Genomic DNA, 14,175 nt, shown 5'->3' with positions numbered 1-14,175 from the left:
TGAATGAAAATAGGATAAGACAAAATAATAATGCAGAGTACATGAATTTTTATGACCTGGCCGGTGATTGTAAGCATATTTAATAATTTTGTTTGGTGTGGGGACTTGAGTTATGAACATCGAACAACTTCCATGTATCGATTAGTTGATGACCTTATCTTTATAGTATTGAGTTTTTAAAAATAAAACCTATATTTCTCTGCCTAAAACTTTGCCTTCCAAGTGTTGCTTTCTAAATATCAACTTTCCAATAAAATAGCAAAAATCCTACTCTATTTGTTAATTGAATAATCATAGAACTTTTTTTGAAAAAGAAAAACATTGCTTAGCTCACAAAACATCCAGAACAATGCACTGAACTTTTTCTAAAGTTTTCATTAAAAGAAGCATTTGCAACAAAGAGAAAAAGAAGTCCAGCCTCAACAACCAAAAAGTGAGTTTTCTAATTGAATCTTTAATTAACCTTTTCCTTTTCAATAAGCTTCATGATCCAATGTTACTGTGTATCCAAAAGCGCTGAATTGAATGTTTTGGAGAATATACAGTAACTTCGGTAAACTTTGACATTCACCATTCGTAGCATAATTACTGCCAAGAATTAATATCATATGTGTAACATTTTAAGATATAATGTGTGTGTTTGGTATGGACCAATACACTTTCTGGTTTATTGGTCGAAATATTTGGAAAAATAATTTTGTCTAGTAAAATATGTTCCTTAAAGATATTGAGAAAATGATGTTTTTAGTGAGAGTAGAAAAATCAAGTATCACTATATTCTACGCTCATAGTCTTCTTTCCACCTCAACCCCGCTACCATTCAACCCCTAAACTCCGCCTGAATCCTCCTCTAGTACCCCACCTTTCTCATCCCACTCTCACAATATTTATATGAATTATATGTAGATATTTTTTTAAAAAATATATTTTCTGTTTACTTATGAAGAAAATATTTCTTGAAAAAACATTTTCCTTTATTCCAAACACACCACAAAATTTCCTCTTTATGTGTAACTATTTTACTATAGTACTTATTACTTAGCCTGTTTGTTCAAACTTATTTTTCTACGAAATTTACTTATTTTTAAAAAGTGAGGTGTTTGCTTAAGCTTTTGATTTATAGAAAATGAGATATTTGGCAAGTTTTTGAAGAAAATAAGTGTTTTGGAGAGTAGAAAAAATGATTTTTCATAAGCTAAAAAAGTAATTTTTCTCTAAAAATCCTTTTTGAGCAAAATACACCTAATTTTTTTTTTAAAAAAAGTTTAGTCAAACACTAATTGTTTCTCAAAAGAACTTTTTAAATTTTTTGGTTAAACACAATGCTTCTCATCAATTTTTTTTTTTGAAGGACTTTTTAAAAAAATATTTTTTAAATTAAATTGATTCTAAAAGTTTGACTAAACGCGCTATATAAGTCTTGGTCCATCTTAGAAAGACTGCACAAGTACCAAAGATATTTTCTAGGAGGTGTGGAGCAAAATATCATAGTGAAGAATAAAAGGAGAACAAAATGACGTGAAAAAGGGGGTTTGGAAGAACTTTTTTTTTGGTTGTCCAAAAGGAAAATGTTTGTGTACGTACTTCTTTGGGTACTAATGCGAGTATGATAACATTTGGAATTGTTATATTGAAAAAAGTGATATTAATTCACTCTACATTGTTGTGGGACATGTGTCATCACCTTTTAAAAGAATGACAAAAAAAATTGTGTATGTTGCTTTTTTCACTTTAGTGTTGGCTTGGTCTACTTTGGTATTAAGGTAACATATATACTTTGCAAACGTTTGAACATGATTTGATTGAAATTTGATTTAAAGTTGTGTTTAGATATGAAAATGAGGAAATTTTTTTTGATTGAACACTTTAAAAAAATCATTGCGGAAAACTCCTAAAATAACGGAAAAATAAATAAATAAATAAATAAATAAAATACAAATAGAAAGTTCTTTTGAACAATTTGTAAAAATAATTGATACCCATGATTATAGTTACAAATATATGGATATAGAAGAAGATTTAGAAATAATAAATGATAGAATAGCACAACAAAAAGAATAGCTTTTGAAAAATCAGAATCATCAGGATTATCGAAAATAATTTTTCTGAAATAAATTCCTTTTTAATTGCCCTTGTAGATGGTTGTTTTTCTGGATTGAGCAACGTCATAATCCATTGTTTAACTTCTTCCATATCAGACTGTCGTAGCTCTCTTGAATTTTAATAGATCATTAATTGGTCTCTCGAATAGTAGCTCTATATGGGATTTTCATTGAGATAATTGTTTGCTAGTTCTTGAATAATTGTAGTTATTCCTAGAGTTCGCTTATTTGCATATAAATCAGGTATCTCAACTTTAGGTATCTCTAGCTGTTGAACAATATCTTCCGGTATAATCATATCTCTAGTTAATCCTATTTTTACAACTTGTATAACTGGTTAATTTTGTCATATAATATCTCTGCTGGTGCAGTATAAAACTTTATAAAATATAGATTTCTTTTGGTTATTTTCTTATAAGTAGCGAATGCTCTATATAATTCTGGTATAGCTGGTAGTTCATCTCCTTCTTAGGTAGATATGGTATTTAATAGTCGATAACTGAAACAGGTTTTAACTAAATTTGGGTTAGTTTTTTGTAATGCAATTAACTTGTTGTAACCTTGTAGTTTTTGGGTTATATAGTTTGTGTTTGGTTCTTGGATATTTGTGGTTCTGGGTCTAAGGTTTAGGTGAGTCTATATTTTGAGGATATTTTCTATGTATGCTCGAGTTATATGGTTATAGGCTTTTTTTTTTTATCTTGGTTTAAACTTTCTCGATATATGGTAGTTTGTGGGGGTATGGACAAGGGGTCATTTTGCGTTTTTGGTATAAATTTTTTTTGCAAATATCTTCTTCATGTTCATGTTCATGTTCTGATATCTTTGTCCACTAACTCCTTTGCTTGTACCTGCAGTTGTAGATTGATAAACGTTATGAGTTTTATGGAGTGTCCCAGCGTCTCCTTTTATCTGTGAAATTTTATTGTCTTCCGATCGACATTGCTCTGCACACTGCTGAGTTATCTGAGTCATAGCTTCAGACTTCAGTTTAACTTCATTAGTCTTTAGCTTTTCTATTTCATTACCCATACTGTCCACTTTCAGTGAAAAGTTAGAGAAAAACAAAGTTGGCTATATGAAGAAATTAATTACAGGAATCAGCTTAAAAGAGAAAAAAAGATAATTAAAAGAAAGATTATTTAGAATAAAATTAACCTTAGATATGGAGCAAATAAGATTAACAGAAATACTTATTAAAAAGAATGTACTTGACTACATAAAAACTAGAAATATGAAACATATAGTAGATATGTTATTTATCAGAGCTATGTTAAGTTGCCCGCACTCCGCACCCCTACAATTGGTATCAAAGCCATATTATTTAAAAAATGTACAAGTAGATAGGTGTTAATTATGCGAAATGTTAGAAATATTAACTTAGAGCCCGTTTGGATAGGATTAAAAAAATTGCTTTTAAGCTTAAGTGATTAAAAGCTTAAAATAAGTGCTTTTAAATTAAGCAGATAAGTGTTTGGATAAAAGTGTTGAAACTGAAAAAAATCTGTTGATGTGTTTGGTAAAAAAGTGTTGTCAATCACTTTTTTGTTGTCAAAATGACTTAAATATCCTTAAAGTTGTTAACGCATAATAACGTGAATTATTTATGATTTTTAATTCTAATACTTCAAAAATAATTTCTATTTAAATACACTTTCAACGTAAAGTGATTATGCCAGGTCAATTTATAAATATAAGTTACTTTTTTATTTTTAAATATTAAAAAATAAAAATTTTAAGATATTTTTTTAATATAAATATAGTATTATATTGTAATATTGCAAGCTTGTAAACAACGTAAAATTTTTAGGAATGAAACAAACTATTAAAAAGAATCAATTTTTTAAATTTAAATAACATGCAGAGATTCTATATGAACGGATAGAGAAGAACTTACCACAAACTCGATTTGATGATAAAATTTTTGAGTGTTTTCTTATGTAATGATGGATTCTCTAAAAATAAAGGAGAAAGATGAAGAGAAAACTGGAGGGAAAAGATGAAAAAAAATCGGCAAAAAGAAAAAGAAAGAAATATTAATAAGGGCTACAAAGTTTAGGGTATTATTGGAATTATAAGAAAATACAAGGGATAAAAAGGTAAATATTTTTGTAACACCCCGATTCGCTAAACCGGAATGCTACACGGTGCTCATGACCCTGAGGGACCACAAGTTAACCCATGACTGATATCTGTACCTGTATACTACAAATCATGATATAATAATGCGGAATACATAGAACTGTAAGGCCATAAGGTTCAACTGAATAAAATCATGTGGGTGAAAATACCCAAAATAACTCAATTTGAACGTAAATCTGAACATAAATCTGAACGTAAATCTGAAAGCCTCTAAACTATCTGAATAAGGAGTTGAAGGAACATGTCTCCAACTAACTCCGTAAAACTGAACTGAAGAAATAAATAAATAAATCAAATTATATTATCCTCGAATCAATGAGGACTCACTGTGTCTCTGCAACTGGAATGCTACCGCTACTGCTGGGCTGGATCTCGTGTCTCAGAACTTATGGTGTAACATGAAAAGAAAGCACCATAGCGCAAATGCGCCAGTACAACTGGAGTACTGAGTATACGAGGAAGGTAGGCTGAACATAAAGGGTTTCATGTATGAACAACACTGACTGACTAATATGAACGTGGGAGTGCAAACACATATATATAAAAACTAGGACCGTGAATACGTGATAGCATGACGTGTAAGCTAATACATGGTTTACTAATAACTGTCATGAATGATACTGAAATGATAACATGGACGACTATATCTGACAGTCCTGTATATACTGAAATCTGAAGTACGCCCTGAGTTCTTTTACTGAGACTGATACTGAAACTATGGGAAGTAGTGTTTAACCGACATGCCCCATTTATGCCGTTATGGCTAAGCTGGGGTCCAATCTCTGCTCCGACTGGAGGGGTGTCAATATCGTGCCACAGGTAAGGACAGCCTGTGAGTGACCCTTATCTGGAGGGTACTCAATGAGAATGGTGGGAACCCTAAACTGACGGGTTAAGCCACCTCATCAACCCTAATCTGATGAGTTAAAATGTCTCAACCTACCGCTGGCTACATAGTTTTGGAACACAAGGATGACTACTAAGAATCACACCCTGAACTGGCGGGTGAGTTCCCATCCTTGGGTTCACTCGGTGCTAACCTTTACTCCCATCTGGAGGGACTAGACATGAATAACTAACTGTGCATGACTTAATCTTACTGAATTTCGTTGACTGGCGGAATGTTACTGATATCTGACAAATGACTAAGATCATGAGGTTTTCTTGAGTCACATGACTGACTAAAGTCTACGGAATCATAGCTTGAGTTCGGATATCGTGAAATATGACATGGATCTAGGCACACAACTATAGTTTTCGGGTACAAGTACCCCCAGGACTCGATGGAAGAAAACTGACACACATGACTGACTTGATCATAAGAGTAGAGTCCATAATTTATAATATAATAAGTAGGGATCTCATATTAATCATGGTTATCAACAATGTATTGCATGGAAAGGATTTTATATCACATGGAATTACTTGCACAATTTAATATCATGTTCATTGCATAATCATATTGGCAACACATCCCAATAGCATGGAAGTTCATGTGGATTGCATGGTTATCATACATCTTGTTCATAAGTAGGATTTGCAAGTAAACATAGCATAATATCATAAGAATAGTTCATGAGTATTCCAACAACATTTACAAGGCACATTATCAACATAGAGGTCATTGGAACGTAAGGGCATATCATGAATCCTTCACTTAGTCACAATTTAGCTATATTGCATGATTTCTAGTTTCTTAGGCATTTTAGCAAACACCTTACATGCACATCTTAAGCATAGGTGAAATTATCAAATTATACATCATGAACAACCAAATTACATGTTTCCAACTCATAAGATATCATGAATTCACAAAAACATATAAAGATTCCATCTTGGGAATCATCCAATATCAACGACATGATCATCAACACCCAACAATATAGAAATCATACTTTATAATAAAAAAGAGGGTTTTTGAGCTTTATGGATGAAAGGGATCCATAAATCAACTCACACATACCTTAGAAGGAAGATTCTTGATGATTGACGGAGGAATTTCCTTGAAATCGAATCTTCAAGCTTAGTTACGCAACCCTAGTTGTTTTTCTATTTTAGTGCTCTTGGATGATGAGCTTTGAGATGATAATAGGGTTGTAATATGTTTAGAAGCTATATATTTCGTAAGGTTAAATTTAGGGACGTGTAAGGAGTATTAAAAGACTTAATTACCCTTAAAATTACTCAAAACGGAGTGTTTTTGGCACCTGGAATTGACTTAGGTGGCGCCTAAGTGATTGCCTAATCTAGGTTAGGCGGCACCTAACAAATCGCCTATTCTTGGGTTGGGCGGAGCCTAACCAATCGCCTATGCTTACTGTCTCTCACGAAAATGGGCATAACTTTTTGCTCGAGTATTGGATTAAGGCGAAATTGGTATCGTTGGAAAGCTCATTCGATTCTCTACAATTTGCTGGGTCTAAATCAGCCAACATACCACATTAACATCGATTTATACTCATTCAAATATGACCCTTGCAAAATCAAACACTAAAACTTGATGGATTCAAAAACTCTTAGCTTGTATTACTTTAAGTGACTCATATGAACATGCTTTATGCATCATAAGCTATCCTATCACTAGGATATTCATTGTAAGTCATGTACTCAAGTATGTACCACGGGATTGGAGATTTCATACGTAGGAATACTTATTCACTTCCTAGCTTAGAAACATACGGGGTATTACAATATCTCCCCCTTGGGAACATTCGCCCTCGAATGAGAATTTACTGAGAAGGGATAAAAGACAATAGAACCTGAACTGAACATGAAGAACTGAAACTTGATCTCATGACTAACATGCTAAACATACTGAAATCATGCATATCTGATGCACGAACAACTGACACATGAACGCATGACTGAGTATGAAACGGTTAATAGGTACCAAGTTTATACTAGAACATGAACGTGAAACTGAATAAGATTAAGGAGAACTATTACCTTGAGCTTGATCTAAATTGGTGGGGAAGAGGTGATGATACTTGGTACGCATATCTGCTTCTGCTTCCCAAGTAGCTTCCTCATGAGACTGATTTCTCCAAAGAACCTTGACTATAGGGACTTATTTATTCCTCAATTACGAGTCTGATAATCTAAGATTTCGACTAGAATCTCTTCATAAGCAAGACTGTTCTGAATGTCGATGCTCTAAATAGGGACAACAACTACTGGGTCACCTATGCACTTCTTTAGCAAAGAGACATGGAAGACTGGATGGACTGAGGCTAGATCTGAAGGCAACTCAAGCTTATAAGCTACCTTGCCGAAGCGACAAAGAATTCTGAAGGGACCGACATACCGGGGACTGAGTTTCCCTTTCTTATCGAACCTCTTCACTCCCTTTATGGGAGAGATCTTAAGATAGACATAGTCATTGACCTCGAACTCGAGATATTTTCAACGAACATCTGCATAGGACTTCTGTCAACTCTGAGCAGCCTGGAGTCTCTCTCTGATCAGCTGAACTTTCTCTAAGGTGTCGAATACTAAGTCAGGACCTATGATTGAGGCCTCACTAACTTCAAACCAACCAATCGGAGATCTACATCTCCTACTATAGAGAGCTTCAAATAGAGCCATCTAAATACTAGAATGATAGCTATTGTTATATGCAAACTCAATCAAAGACAAGTGGTCGTCCCAACTTCCCTTGAAGTCAATTGTACACGCCTTTAGAATATCTTCAAGTGTCTGAATGGTCCTCTCTGCTTGACCATCTGTCTAAGGATAAAATGCTGTGCTGAGATGGACTTGGGTACCAAGACCCCTTTGGAATGCTTTCTAAAAGTGAGAAGTGAACTGGATACCTCTGTCTGAGATGATAGATAGTGGAACACCGTGTAACCTGACTAACTCCCTGATATAGAGTTTGGCATAATCCTCGGCAGAACAAGAAGTACGAACAGGAAGGAAATGAGCTGACTTGGTCATTCTATCTATAATGACCCAGACTGAATCATGCTGATAACAAGTTCTAGGCAAACCCGTCACAAAGTCTATGTTAACTTCTCCCACTTCCAAGTAGGAATGGTGAACTCTTGCATGGAACCACTAGGTTTCTGATGCTCTATCTTAACCTGCTGACATGTAGAGTACTTAGCCACAAACTCTGCAATATCTCTCTTCATCCCACTCCACTAATGGATCTCCCACATGTCACGGTACATCTTAGTGGCCCCTGGATGAATAGAGTATCACGCACCATGCACTTCTGTAAGAATTCACTACCTCAATTCATCTACACCTGGAACACATAGACGACCCTGACAACGAAGAACACTATCTCTCCCTTGGGAGAAAACCTCGACTTTTTTATTCTGAACTGACTCTTTGAGCTTGACAAAGCTAGGATCCCTGTCTTGTTTCTCTTTCACCTTGGAAACTAGAGATGACTCTGAACTACTATGAACACATACACCACCCTCTGAAGAATCGACTAAGCGAATGCCTAGTCTGGTAAGATGATGGATCTCCTGAGCCATCTTTTTCTTACTATCCTCAACGTGAGAAATACTACCCATGGAGAGTCAACTGAGAGCGTCGGCCACAATATTGGCCTTGCCCGGATGATAAAGAACAGTCATGTCGTAATCCTTCAAGAGCTCTAACCACCTTCTCTGGCAAAGATTGAGATCTTTCTGGGAAAAAACATACTGGAGGCTTTTTTGGTCTGTGAAGACATCTACATGAACTCCATAGAGATAATGCCTCCAAATCTTCAAGGTAAAAACTATCGCTGCTAACTCAAGATCATGAGTAGGATAATTCTTCTCATGTGGCTTTAACTGTCTGGAGGCGTAGGCTATGACCTTACCATGCTGCATGAGGACACAGCCTAAACCTACTCTGGATGCATCACAATAGACTATAAAACTATCTGAACCATCTGGAATAACTAGAACTGGAGTGGAGGTGAGTCGAGTCTTCAACTCTTAAAAGCTCTTCTCGCATGAATCTGACCACTAAAACTTAATCTTCTTCTGAGTCAATCTGTACATGGGAGATGCAATAGAAGAAAATCCCTCGACAAACTGTCTGTAATAGCAAGCCAAACCCAAGAAACTCCTAATATCTGATGGAGATACGGGTCTGGTCCAGTTTCTTACTGCCTTGATTTTCTGAGGATCTACCTAATTCCATCACCGAAAACAATATGGCCAAGGAATGCTACTGATCTTAGCCAAAATTTGCACTTGCTGAACTTAGCGAATAATTGCTGATCCCTGAGAGTCTGAAGAACAATCCTGAGATGGTCTGCATGATCACGCTCTGTGCGAGAATAGACCAGAATATCATCTATGAAGACTATGACAAACATGTCCAAGTACTAATTGAACACACGGTTCATCAAATCCATAAAACCTGCAGGGGCATTGGTAAGACCAAATTACATGACTAAAAATTCAAAGTGACCATACCGAGTACGGAAAGCTGTCTTCGAAATGTCACCTTCTCTAAATCTGAGCTGATGATAGCCTGATCTGAGATCTATCTTGGAAAAGTAACTGGCACCCTGAATTGGGTCGAATAGATCATCAATCCTGGGAAGAGGATATCTATTCTTGACCGTGACCTTGTTGAGTTGACGGTAATCAATACACATCCTGAGAAAATCGTCTTTCTTGCGTATAAATATACTGGCGCATCCCATGGGGGAACACCGGGTCTGATAAATCCCTTATCTAAGAGATCCTTCAACTGATCTTTCAGTTCCTTGAGTTCTGCTGGTGCCATTCTGTATGGCGGAATAGAAATAGGTTGAGTATCCGGAAGAAGGTCTATGCCGAAGTCTATTTTCCTTTCGGGAGAAATGCCTATAAGATCATTGGGAAAGACATCTGAGTATTCATTAACAACAAGGATTGTTTCGAGGCTAGGATATTTAGAACTGGAATCTTTAACATGTACGAGATGATACACACACCCCTTAGAAATTATTTTCCTTGCCCGAAGGTATGAAATAAGTGGACCCCTGAACGCTGAAATGCTACCCTTTTCACTCTAGGACGGGCTCATTCGGGAACTGAAACTGAACTATCCTATTTCTGCAGTCGACTGTGGCATAGCAGGAATGAAGCCAATCCTTGCTGAGAATGACATCAAAATCAGTCATCTCTAACTCTACTAAATCTGCTGACGTTGATTTCAGAGATATCATAATCGGGCAGTTCCTGTATACCCGTCGAGCTATGATGGTTTTACCTACTAGGGTAGAGACTGAGAAGGGCTCTTCTAGGACTTCAGGACTGATTCTGAAATCGCCTGCTATGTATGGAGTAACAAAAGACAAAGATGCACCTGGGTCTAGCAAAGCATAAACATGAACATGGAAAATCTGTAACGTACCAGTAATGACATCAGGAGAATTTTCCTGATCCTGCCGGAACTAAAGAGCATAGAGTCTGTTTGGGCGTTGCCCACTGGTAGCACTGGAAATGACCCCCTTTTGGTTTGGGCAACTGGGCTGAGCTGTAGAATAATTTTGCTGACCCTGAAGACTTGACTACAGACACTCTCCAATCCTGTGGCCTGGCTTGACACAACCAAAACAGATATCACTACCGGCTCTACAAATATCCTTGTGGTTCTTACCACAAGTCTGACAAAGGGGATTCGTTCGGGCACTGCTAACACTGCCTTGAGATTTAGAGCCTGGCTCTTTGTTTCTATTGTCATCTTTGAACTTTGGCACTGGAGAGCTGGCAGAGAAAGGACCTGGAATGGCTGAGTTGGAGCAAAACTATGAACGGTTTTCTCCATCTGACGTGGGGTGAGGAAAGTTAAAATTACTTGACCTTGATCTCTTATTCTGCCTCTCCCTAGTCTTAAACTTTTGCTCTTCTACTTTCTGGGCATAGGTCATAAGTCTGGCTAAGGTCATATCACCGATCAACATCGTAGACCTACACTCATTTACCACGCTATCGTTGACACTTGACACAAACTTGCTTATCTTAGCTCTATTGTCTGCAACCACATGAGGAGTATACCTGGCTAGTTGAGTAAATCTAAGAGAATACTCCCTAACCGTCATATTCCCCTGCCTGAGGTTGATGAACTCAAGAACTTTGGCTTCCCTCAGCTCTTGGGGAAAGAATCTGTCTAAGAAGGCCGTGACAAATTCCTCCCACTAGATAGGGCCTGTATCATCTAACCTCCCAGACTTCCACTGTTTGTACCAATCATAAGCAATATCCTGTAACTGGTAGGCGGCTAACTCTGCACTCTCAATAGAAGTAACACCCATGATGTCAATGACCTTCTGGACTTGGTCAATGAACTCCTGAGGGTCCTCATCAGACTTAGACCCATGGAAAGATGGAGGGTTCATCCGGGTGAAGTACCGAACCCTAGCTTCTTTTGGAGTGGCCACTGGATTGGCCGGTATGACTGGTGGCCGTTCATTCTGTGCAGCTATAGATTGAGCAAGTATGGTAAATGCAGCTCTAAACTCTGCATGGGAAACATGTTCGCCCAAAGGATCTTCGGGATGAAGAGCTGGCTGGTTTCTTCTCTTTGGGGCCATGGTCTGGAATAAGAAAAAAATGGATTAGACTGAGAGTTTAACTTATGATTATGCTCACTAGAATGACATGAATAATAAAGAAAGGGGACTGTTCCTAAAACATCTTATAGACTTCTGCACATAAATATGGTGCACAACATACCCATGTACAAGACTCTACTAGATGAGGCTTTCAAACTTCCTAGGACTCTATTGAACCTTAGGCTCCGATACCAAGTTTGTAATACCCCGATTTGCTAAATCGAAATGCTATACGGTGCTCATGACTCCGAGGGACCACAAGCTAACCCATGACTGATATCTGTACCTATATACTACAAAACGTAATATAATAATGCAGAATACAGAGAACTGTAAGGCCATAAAGTTCAACTGAATAAAATCATGTGGGTGAAAATACCCAAAATAACTCAATTTGAACGTAAATCTGAACATAAATTTGAACGTAAATCTGAAAGCCTCTAAACTATCTGAATAAGGAGTTGAAGGAACATGTCTCCAACTAACTCCGTAAAACTGAACTGAAGAAATAAATAAAAAAATCAAATCATATTATCTTTGAATCAATGAGGACACACTGTGTCTCTGCGACTAGAATGCTACCGCTACTGCTGGGCTGGAGCTCGTGTCTCAGAACCTATGGTGTAACATGAAAATAAAGCACCATAGCGCAAATGCATCAGTACAACTGGAGTATTGAGTATATGAGGAAGGTAGGCTAAACATAAAGGGTTTCATGCATGAACAACACTGACTGACGAATATGAACGTGGGAGTGCAAACACACATATATCAAAACTGGGACCGTGAATACATGATAGCATGGCCTGTAAGCTAATACATGGTTTATTGATAAGTATCATGACTGATACTAAAACTGATAACATGGACGACTATATCTGACAGTCCTGTATATACTGAAATCTGAAGTACGCCCTGAGTTCTTTTACTGAGACTGATACTGCAACTGTGGGAAGTAGTGTTTAATCGACATGCCCCATGTATGCTATTATGGCTAAGCTGGGGTCCAATATCTGCCCCGACAGGAGGGGTGTCAATACCGTGCCACGGGTAAGGACAGCCTGTGAGTGACCCTTATCTGGCGGGTACTCAATAAGAATGGTGGGGACCCTAAACTGATGGGTTAAGCCACCCCATCAGCCCTAATCTAACGGGTTAAGATGTCTCAACCTACGCTGGCTACGTAGTTCTGGAACACAAGGATGACTACTAAGAATCACACCCTGAACTAGCGGGTGAGTTCCCATCCTTGGGTTCACTCGGTGCTAACCTCTACTCCCATCTGGAGGGACTGGACATGAATAACTGACTGTGCATGAATTAATCTTACTGATTTCCGCTGACTGGCAGAATGTTACTGATATCTGACAACTGACTAAGATCATGAGGTTTTTCTGAGTCACATGACTGACTGAAGTCTATGAAATCATAGCTTGAGTTTGGATATGGTGAAACATGACATGGATCTAGGCACACAGCTATAGTTTTTGGGTACAAGTACCCCCAGGACTCGATGGAAGGAAACTAACACACGTGACTGACTTGATCATAAGAGTAGAGTCCATAATTTATAATATCATAAGTAGGGATCTCATACTAAGCATGGTTATCAACAATGTATTGTATGGAAAGGATTTCATATCACATGGAAGTACTTGCTCAATCTTAATATCATGTTCATTGCATAATCATATTGGCAACACATACCAATAACATGGAAATTCATGTGGATTGCATGGTTATCATAAATCTTGTTCATAAGTAGGATTTGCAAGTAAACATAGCATAATCTCATAAGAATAGTTCATGAGTATTCCAACAACATTTACAAGGCACATTATCAACATAGAAGTCATTGGAACGTAAGAGCATATCATGAATCCTTCACTTAGTTATAATTTAGCTATATTGCATGATTTCTAGTTTCTTAGGTATTTTATAAAATGCCTTACATGCACATCTTAAGCATAGGTGAAATCATCAAATTATACATCATGAACAACCAAATTTACATGTTTCCAACTCATAAGATATCATGAATTCACAAAAATATATAAAAATTCCATCTTGGGAATCAGCCAATATCAACAACGTGATCATCAACACCCAACAATATATAAATCATACTTTATAATGAAAAAGAGGGTTTTTGAGCTTTATGGATGAAAGGGATCCATAAATCAGCTCACGCATACCTTAGAAGGAAGATTCTTGATGATTGACGGAGTAATTTCCTTGAAATCAAATCTTCAAACTTAGTTATGCAACCCTAGTTGTTTTTCTCTTTTAGTGCTCTTGGATGATGAGCTTTGAGATGATATAGGGTTGTAATATATTTAGAAGCTATATATTTTGTAGGGTTAAGTTTAGAGACGTGTA

The 14,175-nt window shown here is 36.8% G+C and overlaps 1 long non-coding RNA gene across 1 annotated transcript in view; it reads left to right on the top strand.

Annotated features, from left to right (window-relative positions):
• Nucleotides 1–203: 203 nt before the first annotated feature.
• LOC107877076 overlaps nucleotides 204–14,175 on the top strand; it is a 41,442-nt gene continuing 27,470 nt past the window's right edge. The window contains exon 1 of the long non-coding RNA XR_007042663.1: nucleotides 204–433. This is a non-coding gene — a long non-coding RNA (uncharacterized LOC107877076). The remainder of the gene's footprint in view (nucleotides 434–14,175) is intronic.

This window comes from Capsicum annuum, chromosome 7 (assembly GCF_002878395.1).
Source record: "Capsicum annuum cultivar UCD-10X-F1 chromosome 7, UCD10Xv1.1, whole genome shotgun sequence".
Lineage (NCBI taxonomy): Eukaryota > Viridiplantae > Streptophyta > Magnoliopsida > Solanales > Solanaceae > Capsicum > Capsicum annuum.
This window is presented reverse-complemented; position numbering and strand designations above follow the sequence as displayed.